At 42.4% G+C, this 10,389-nt stretch overlaps 1 protein-coding gene across 3 annotated transcripts in view; it reads left to right on the top strand.

Moving 5' to 3' along the window:
* Nucleotides 1-5,146: 5,146 nt before the first annotated feature.
* Nucleotides 5,147-10,389, top strand: part of Arap2 (ArfGAP with RhoGAP domain, ankyrin repeat and PH domain 2) — a 171,843-nt gene continuing 166,600 nt past the window's right edge. Inside the window, exons 1-2 of one of the 3 annotated variants that reach the window (XM_031342370.1) lie at nt 5,158-5,457; nt 5,708-5,842. The gene's annotated coding sequence lies outside the window, so the exon portion shown is untranslated. Of the gene's footprint in view, nt 5,458-5,707; nt 5,843-10,389 lie in introns of all 3 variants that reach the window. The other 2 variants (XM_031342369.1, XM_031342371.1) reach the window with 2 other exon arrangements.

Below are 10,389 nucleotides of genomic sequence, written 5' to 3'. Positions count from 1 at the left end.
TTATTCAAATTCCTTATGTTATTCAAATATAATTGCTTATGTTATTCAAATGTCGTTGTAACCAGAGATTCAGTTTGTTCTCTTGTATATAATTGCTGAACCCCCAAAGTAAAGGAGAGCCTTGACTGGAAACCCTCAACTTGGCTCCGGGTGTCCTTTTGTTCTCGAACTCTATGTTTCAGGTCTCCGTTCTCCCTTCGGTCGAGGCAGAACCCGGTTCATGAAACTGCGGGACAGTTCCAAAGATTCCCCTTTTTTTTCTCTTCTGGTTGGTCCTCTTTTTAGTTTCAGGATATACCATACCTACATATACACACATCTTCACAAAAAATAATATAAAAACTAAAATCTACATCATCCATATGAAATGAAGCACGCTGTGTTTGCCTTTCCGAATCTAATATACTTAACTTCATAATCTCTTGTTCTTTCAATTTTCCTGTGTCAAGGTTTTACTTTTCTTTATGGCTGAATACTTTTAAAGACCTTTCTATACCATAACAGAATAAAGTATAAGGTTCAGGCTTTGAACCCATGTGTCTCAGTTAGGGTTTTACTGCAGTGAACAGATACCATGATCAAGGCAACTCTTATAAGGACAACATTTAATTGAGGCTGGCTTACAGGTTCAGAGGTTCAGTCCAGTACTATGAAGGTGGGAATGTGGCAGCATCCAGGCAGGCATGGTACAGAAGAAGCTGAGAGTTCTACAACTTCAGCTGAAGACTACTAGGAGAAAACTGACCCTCACCAGGTTAGGGGGAGGGTTTCATTACCCACCCTCACAGTAACTCACCTCCTCCAACAAGGCTATGCTTGCTAATAGAGCCACTCCTTGGGCCAAGCATATTTAAACACATATATCACAGGCTTTTTAACCCTAACTCTCTTGTTTACAGATTGTGCATTTTTATCTGAGGTGACTTTCAGTTCCTACAAGGGTTAGAAAGGTGATAATGGCAGAACCTTCTCCTCAGCCCAACTGAGAGGGCTAAACATGCAAATATATCAAAATACCTGGTAAAAAAACAGATATATCACAAAACTTCTTTGCTTTTTTCCCCCCTCAGTTAATTAACCTGATCACTTCCAAGGCCCAAGGTGGAAAGTATAGCCCAAAATATCATCAGTCACACCTAGTTAGGATGCAGACAGAAGTTGCTGTGGTTTGGATCTGAAGTGCCTCTCGTAGACGCATACATTGACACCAGCTAGAGGACCAGTATTGGCAGGTAGAAACTTTGGTCATAGTCTTAATCACAGTAGTAAAAAGCAGATTAGAACAGTATCTTAGTGTGTTTTCCAGAGTGGCCCTGAACTGCTGGAAGGTACAGAATGAAGCAATCTATGTGCAGAAGAACAATACTGCATCAGCGTTCTTATACATGGAATTTAAAGATTCCATGTATAACTACTGATGATGTAGTGCCTGCAGAGTCTGAATCACTTGTGAACAAAAACAATTTGGGAAAGGAAGGGTTTATTTGTCTTATACCATCTGATCACTCTCAGTCGAGAGGGAGAGAGAGAGAGAGAATGAATTCACTGAAAGTGTATTATAGAACCATGGTTTCCAGAGAGGTTAGGAGATAAGAAAAGTTGGTGAGATGCTAATGAAAGGATCTAAAAGTTGACTTAGAGCCAGCGGTGGGTGGTGGCACACTCCTTTAATACCAGCACTTGGGAGGCAGAGGCAGGTGGATTTCTGAGTTTGAGGCCAACCTGGTCTACAGAGTGAGTTCCAGGATAGTCAGGGCTACATGGAGAAAACCTGTCTTGAAAAACCAAAAAAAAAAAAAAAAAAGAGGTGACTTAGATAAGATGAACAAATAGATTCACTGTACAATACATAGCTAAATTCTATACCAGTTTATAATAGCAGCACATCAGAGGATATGGTTAGACAAGAGGCAAGAATACAAGATGATTTACATTTAGTTCTCCAGTTAAATTTTTATGTCAAATAGTGTGTTCTATAATACAAATTCATAAAATATGAGTCAAAAGTGCAGGGTTTGTAAATTAATATATTATTTTGCTTATTTACACCTATGTATTAAATATTGTGAAATAATTGCCTGCTGCAATACAACTCTACATTTTCATATATATGTATATATATATAAATAAAATTGGTTATTTTATTTATTTACATTTCCAACTCTATATTTTCTATTTGGTAAAATAATACTGGGCATTTTATACAAAATGGGAGATTAATTTTTATGTATAAGCAATTCTGGCTATCAGATATTTTCAAAGTACTGAGAAGAAAGTGAAACTTGATCTTAGGTCTTGAAGAATCATGGGAGGAAAACCAAAGCAATAGAACTAAGTGCTGTGACAGGTTGCTAATTCCTGGGTGCCTTATATGCAAAATCACACTGCTCCAAGGAACATTATTTTTACAGATGGAGAAACCAGGGCACAAATGTCAATATATGTACTCAAATGAATGTACTCAAATTGCCTCAGCCCACAGGTATGTGGAGCTACATCTTAAATGGTATTTTTAGCTCAGCACTGTAGTGTTCACCAGAGACAATCCCCAGAGAAGATTGGCTTGGAGCTATCCCTCCTTATGCTCCTACAAGATGGTGTAAGTCACTCACATCCCATTTTCTTTAGGTTTCTTATCTGTGGATAGCACTACTATCGCTTCTCTTTTCAAAGAGCTGCCAATGTCTCCACATGAGCTCCTATAAGTGAAGTTCTTGGAGCAGCAGCTGTCCTGCAAGTAGTCAATGTGTTAGCACTGTTATGGGGTTGGAAAAACAGGGAGACTAAGAAAGAGAGAGAAGAGAGCTAGGATGGAGGGGGATTCCATGCATCACTTCTTTCATGCCAGTGCATTATGGGTACATAGGGATGAGAGCAACAAGGGCAGAAGAACGGGTTAAGCAGTTCCATTTGCTCTGCTACGCAAAGTCTAGGAACTCTAGGGGTAGGGGCAGGTCACCTTGGAGTAATTCCAACCTTGATGATAGCGGGCATAGATTGCCACTCCAGGAGCTTGGCAGTCGACATATCTCCATATCTTAATTCTTATAGAAAGTAAATTTCTTTGTCCATTTTGTCCTCTTAATGCATCACTTAAATAATTTATGCTGGACTAATACAGCTTAGATGTGCTCAATTTATCTGCTCTTCACTACTGAACCTCTTTCAACTTCAATTAAACCCGCATTTATAAAACTGGAAGAATTATTTCAGCTCAGAGTTGTGGCACATCTATAAAATATGTATCAGTTGTTTGGCTAGAGACTGGTGATTAACAAGCAATTAATAAAAGGTAGCTTATACCATCTTTCCTGAGCTATCTTCCCGCCCCCCCCTCTGCCCCACCTCCCTGAAACCGCCCTATGAAGATTTGGCAGACCAACTTAGCACTCAGGAACGGTGTATACAGTCTGTGGTGCAGTGTGGTATTTTACCTACCATAGCTGCTATTAAATCACACAAACACCCTGCTGCACCAAAGTCTGTCCTCTGGGAGAGGATGGCATCTAGAGATTGTTTGGTAGTTGTTTACCGTTGTATATTCACGGTAACATGTTCAAATTATCCAACAGAACAGTTTTTGAAAACCCCAGATAACTGAATGACAAGATTAAGTAACTAAGATAGTGTAAGGAGCCATACTGTCTAAAAGATTTTATAAAACCAACCATGCAAAGTAACATGTGAAAGTGACATAAGAATACTTGTATATTTGATGACCTATCTTGTTCAGAGAAGGATTTAAGAAGGCTAATGAAGATTGGGGGTGCAGTGTGTATGTGTGTGTGAGAGGGTGTATGTGAGAGCTGTTAGGAAAGAAAGAAAAAGAAACCGGGAGGGAGTTCAGGAGGACGATGAATCCTAGAACGTAGAGAAAATTTGTAATAAATGCTGTGGAAAGTAAAAGCAAAATAAATTAATAAATAAATAAAAATAAATAGAAAGAAAGAACAAACAAAAGAAATACAGACAGAAAGAATTTTGCAAGTCTTTTGGGAGAAAAATAAAGGCAATTTTCCTAGGGCCGTCTGTGAAACATTCAATGTAAAGGAAGAATGTAAAACATTCAGTGTAAGGGAAGCTGCAGTTCGGGCCTCTCTTTACCCTGGAAAGATGCTAGTTTTGTATGGTAGTTGGTGATGTGGACTCATAAAGGAAGGCCTGAACTCCTGGGAAGCCTCTCACCCAGAGAGCTTCACCCATTATCTTATTTTCATAATAAGGTCTGTGCTTCATTGTAATTGCTTCACTTTCGTCAACAGATACAGCGGGAAGATAACTAAGTACTTTCATGTTTTGAGGGAGAAACTCAGGTAGGTAATCTATTAAAAACAAACAATCAAACAAACTCCAAATCGGAGTATGAAGCAGGTTAGCAATGATACTGCTTGCTCTCAGGTAGGTTTCTGGGATTCCCTCTTTTTCATCTTATCACCAAGATCAGACAAAGACTGACTCAAAGACAGAAAGGCCTTCCAGACTCTATCAATCCCCACGTCTGAGACCTAGTTTCCCAGGGATAAGTGTTCCCCAGGCCACTGGTGTTATGCTGCTTCTCCTCAGATTCAATCTAAAAAAAAAAAAAAAAAAGGGAATCTTAGAATCTGGTCGCAGCGGTGACAGGGGAGAATCCCATATTGGGTTTGGGAGATACACTTATTCCTGAAATCTAGGGAAACGGTGTCCTAGATGAGGGTGAAGTTTGGGAAACGCTGAGGCAACAGGGAAAGTTCTAGGTAGTGTAGCGCTTCTGCAATCAGAGGCGGCGGGATCCACCCCATTGGCTACCAGCCCAGGTCAGCAAGCACAGTCCCAGCACCGAGTAGCAGGAACCCGGTGAGGGTCTCCGCGGGAGGGTGGCAGGGCCAACCCCCCCGCTCCGGGACGCGCGCGCGCCCTACCTAGGTCCCCACTGGGCAGACGCGCTCCAGGTGGCCTGGGAGGCAGGCGCGGCCGAGCGGCGGGCGGGCTGACTCAGCCGCGCAGCAATGCTGCGGAACCGGGACGGCCTGCCCCGCCGCCCCCGCCGCTGAGCTCGGGCCGCCCCCGCCGGCCGCGGATCTCCGCCCCCGGGGCTCGGGAGGAAGCAGCCGGGCGCGGCGCCGAGCACCTGGGCGGCTCGGGCGGGCGCGGCTTCCGGGGCTGCGCGCTCGCCCGCCGAGCCCAGCCGCGCTCCCGCCCCCAGGTGCGGCGCGGGGTCCGCCCGCTCGCTCGCTCGCTCGCTCGCCCGCCGGGGGACAGCGCCCCACGGGGACGAGCCGGCGCTGCGCTGCCGGGGCTCGGCGGCCGCGCGCGAGCGAGCGAGGCGAGTCCCCCGGGGTGCGCCGGCAGCCGTACAGTCCTGGGTGCGAGAACGCTGCGCTTCGGGGCGCGCCGAGTGCCCGAGCAGCTCCGGATTGGGTCGCTCGCTGGGATTGCGCTTCCCGCGAGTGGGCGTCGGAAGAGAAACCAAAGGCGGTAAGTGATCGGAAAGCTGCGCTTGCTTCTGGGATTTGACCCGCAGGGGCGGCAGTCCAGTCTGCCAGACTCTGCCTCATCCTCCTCTGTCCCTCGACCAAAAAACTGCCTGGGCGAGTTCCTGGCACCGAGTTCTTTTCTCAGTGGAGGTAATGACTTGGGGCTCTGCGCTCCCCCGTCCCCTACGCCCCCCGCGCCCTTCTGGTTACACACTTAAGACGGCAGCCCTGTTAATTAACTTTAATTACAGTCATTCGGCTTCCACCTGCCTGAACCCAGCACAGTACCAGGGGACCTCTCCGGAGTGCAGTTACCAGGCAGCTCTTTCACCTTTAGTGTGGGAAGCTGTTCTCTTGGGAGCATTGGTGTCCATCTATTAATTGGAGTAAGTTTTTATTTTAATTCATTCTGACGTTTTCTTTTTAAAATCAGATTTTAAAAAGATTTCTTGGTGGATTTCTTGGTGGCGATCTGGAGTTTCTTTGACTTGGATGGTTTGTGAAATTATATTGTGAGCAATAACCTTTGCTATTTAGAGGAAACATACAAAAGAAGTGATAAGATACGCTGTGTGGAAAACTCTCTCAGGCTCTTCTAAGTTCGACGAGGCATACCAAGTTTGTCCTTGAAGTATAGGACACTTAGCACATAAGTTTTTTTTTTTTTTTAAGTATTGGAATACGCTATTTTTAAAAGTACATTTAATCGGATGGCCTTGTTATTCCCAATAATAGCTTTGTACTTACAAGCCCAGTATCGATTCTCTTCACTTAAGCTCTGTGCACCAGAAGTGTATGGAGCATTGCCTATAAGTAAGTGGAAGGTGGCTATGGATGCGGTAACTTTTTAAAGGAAAGGAATAGCTACAAGATTTTTATTTATGACTTTTATACACTTACAAGAGAAGTATGGAGGGCAAAGACACTTGGTATTCCACCGTTTAACAATGTTTAAAAGAGAGAAAATAAAAGTGGGTCGTGCAATTAGGCTATATCCTAAAATGGAAATATCCCCTGGCTCAGGTCCAAGGAGAGACTGAACTCACATTTAAAGGTGGGTCTTCACACCAAGAGGGTTTTATATAGATAGAGCCATTTAAAACAAACAAACAAACAAACAAACAAATAAATAAATAATTAAAATGTACCTGGAGAGCAAGTAAAAAAAGCTTGTTAAAACTAATTTATATTGGTCTGCAGTCTTGTATTCTTTCCTTCCTCTCCTTAGCCTGTCACATGCGGGTTTTTTTGGGGGGGGGCTTTGCTTGTGAAAGGAGAGGCTGAGGGTCCACTTAGAAACAAATTCTTGTTTTTCTGACATCTCAAGTTCCCAGTTGTGAGGCTCATGGGCACTCAATGAATGCTTTTCAGATTAAAGTACTTTTAGTTACCATGGTTAAATAGAACTTAGGCTATACTGGATTACAGTTTCTGTTTCTTACGTTAGCATTTTGGAACTTACTTTCTTCTGAGGATTCTGGGTTATAGACTTCTCTAGGTCCTAGAAGGGGACTTTGCCTTTTTGTTTTGTTACTTCCTAATGAATTTCCTTGCAAGTAAAGAACTCCGTGTGGGGAACTTGACCATAAGAGTCAAGTATGAATGACATCCACAACTTTAATAGTTTCTGTTGTCACGTGCCCCACCCCTTCTTCAGACTTGTGTATTGAGTCACTTATTGGTCTTTGCTCTTGCACATGCTAAGCTGTGGAGTGTTTCTGACTCTTTTGTAAAAGGCTGATCAGGTGATGTCTTTTTATTGGTCCTGGAAATGTGTTAACTTTTAGCCAAACACATTGAATATAAAAGTAACGGATAGTGGATGCCTTCTTAAGTCATTTCTACATGAGAGTTTATTATTTTAGATTTTAAAAACATTGGTCACAGCGTGGATATATGGCTATATTTCCACCAAACCTAATGGCATGCATTTGGTCCCCAAGATCCAGGGCCTCCTGGTGGGAAGAAACAACTGACTCTAGCAAGTTGTCCTCTGTGTCACTCCCATACGTGCACATACACATGTATACACATAGAAACAGTACTTTACTATACATAAAATATATTGCCCAAATCAAACATATAATATTAGTAAAGTCATTTGGCTCACTCCCCCCTGCCTTGATTGGAATAGCAGTGGTATTCCCTTTTAATTATTTTGTGTAGAACTTTTCTTAAAGTTTTTCTCAGCATAAGCAGACTTCGCCACTGATGCTCAAGTGAGAATAAATGTGTTCTGATGTGGGTGAGGTAGAGATTTTGTTGAAAGCTATTTGTGAAAGGTGGAGAGAATTATTTTCTGACTTTTTATGTGTATATAGGGGTGGATCATTGAGGGAATAAATGGCTCATCATTCTTGAAGGTTCTCAAAAAATAGAACATAAAATGAAAACCGAAAATAAACAGAAAAGCACTACTGGTTATGCTGTGTAGCTGAGCACACAGAGAGAAAGGCTTGGTCTGCCCAACAACGAGGAAAACTGATCATTGCCTTGGTTAACAGATGACTTGGAAGACCAAGGGTGGAAATGGTCAGAAGGACTGTGGAGTTTCACTTCATTCACAAGAAGTGCAGATTCCTCACTTTCCAGGTCTTCAGCTGACTCCAGCTGCCATTCTGACATCAGGACTGGTTGAACTCTAGATCCCTTGCACCTGCTCCGCCTTCTTGCTGTGGCCTGATGTTTATCTCCTCTCCCTGGGCCTCCTTCGTGGCCTTTGGTCTGCTTTCAGGTGGTGGTGTCTCCACCTGTGGCCTTTCTTCTTAAACCCTGTTGAGTAGCTCTTCCTCTGACCTCAGCCCTTGGAAAGCCCTGACTTGCTGCAGTCTTTAGTTGTATCGCTCAAAATTGAGGGGTGACTTCTGGAGACCCTGATCACTTCTAAAGGATGCTGTTACATCTGTGTGATTTAAACAAAGCCTTACACTCTGCAAAGCCTATAAAGGTTAAGCTCACAAAAGCTGAGTCTTCATGTTGTTTCAGAGTAAGTGCTGTTTTGCAGATGTCATGTTCTGAGAATGTTGTCGTCCTGTCTCCTCAGTCCTTCCTTACTTGTACTGAGCTGTTTGTCTCAGGGCTGGTTGTTTATACCCATGCCAGTGCCTTTGCTTATTGTCAGGCCTAAGTCTGCTCTTTTTTTTTTTAACCTACTGGAGGGAGGACATTGCATCTTCACTTTGTAGCCCTCGATGCTGTCCTCGAGTGAGATAAGAAGTACTGTTATCTTGAGCTGAAAATATTTCCCCCTATTATCTTGGAGAGAGCAGTGTCCCTTAAATATTTATTGAAGGAGTAGATGTAAACAAAGGGGCATGTAAGTTCAGAGACAGTTGAAGTACTTGTCTTCTCCTAAGAACAAGAGAATTTAAGAATCACAGAACCAAGAGGAAGCTCTTGAATTCAGTTGGAAAAGAGGTCAGGGTGCTATTTATAAATGCAGAGAGGAAACATTCACAGTAGGCTATTTTGAAACATCTGGTTGTTGGTCTAAAAATGTGGCTCTTAAATTCAGAGACATGGTGAATAGATATTTGTACTACAATGCTGAGATGTAATACACATACAAAAAGTATGTTTATATCATAAGTCTACATGTAAAGTTCTTTGCATTGAACTGAGGTATTGTTTCAGTTTTTGTCTGAATTAATTCAATGTTAAGGCTGTGCTTACTATATCAAAAAAAAAAAAAATGGAATAGAGAAAGGAAGGATGCATGCCTGTTTGCTTCTCAGTTCATGATTTTGAAAGGATTGGGTTCAGCTCAGATACGCTATAGACTGTAGTTGGGACCAGGAAAGGGCCTGTTTCTAATAGAAGAGATGTAGATATTGGAGCACATGGGTGGGTATCAAACTCAGTGGTGTAAGTTTCAGGTTGTCATTCCTTGTGGACACTGTGGAGGATTAAACCTGTCTTTGGTTGCCCTCAAATTATGGCTTTACTTGACAGATCTCTCCATTAGAATTTAAAAGAATTTTCAAACCTCAACTAATTAACTTAAAATGTAAATTGGAACTTTGAGAGATGTGCTGTGGTGTGGTCAAGGAGATTATGAAGCATTGAACTTATTATGACATTTATCTAAAACACGCAAATATAGGCATTGGGCATGGCACACTATAGTCACCCCTCATACTAAGAAAAGGAGTTGGTGTCCTGGCTTTGACAGACACGCTGAACTCTAGATTGCAGAGTTGTGTTTTTCTGCTTGCACAGTAAGTAAAAAAAATGTCTCGGAATAATCTTTTCCCTTCCGTCCAAAAGCCAAATGATTTTGCTTAGGATTCAGCTATTTTAAGATCAAGTTTCACTTATTTTGCATCTAGCAGCTAATGACTGGATACTTGCTGTTTGCCCGAAACCCTTCAAAGGGCCTGTGAATATTTAAACATCTCACCCTCAAAAGAGCCTGGAGTTGTGTGCATTATTATCTTTTCTATGGTGACAGTGGTGAGACCAGGGAGGGAAGGACATCGTGGAAGGCCCAAAAGGTTGTGTGCAGCAGAGCTGGCATCTCTGGTAATCACTGTGGTCTGTGTCCCAGGTCTAAAGGCTTCCAGTCTCAAAACACTAATTAGGCATCAGTCTCACCAGTTTAATAAAGCTCTGCTTAGCTTGCTGCTGTATTAAGTGGTTTGTGGGCTTATTAGAAAAATAATTTACAGTTCTCTTTTTAAGAAGGTGATATTACTGTGCAGGCCAAAGAATAACACTCAAACCCAGTATATTCATATTGTATTGTATAATTAAGTGTAATATTGATTATAACAGATTAATTAATAATAGCCAGCACTAATCATATACTTGCCATTCAAGACAGGTCATTTATATGTGTCTTATGTGTGTGTTTAAAATATAACAAGTTTGCCGGGCAGTGGTGGCACATGCCTTTAATCCCAGCACTTGGGAGGCAGAGGCAGGCGGATTTCTG

Source organism: Mastomys coucha, unplaced genomic scaffold (assembly GCF_008632895.1).
Source record: "Mastomys coucha isolate ucsf_1 unplaced genomic scaffold, UCSF_Mcou_1 pScaffold22, whole genome shotgun sequence".
In the NCBI taxonomy this organism is placed as follows: Eukaryota; Metazoa; Chordata; class Mammalia; order Rodentia; family Muridae; genus Mastomys; species Mastomys coucha.
Note: the sequence above shows the minus strand (reverse complement) of the source record. Positions and strands in the feature narration are given on the sequence as shown.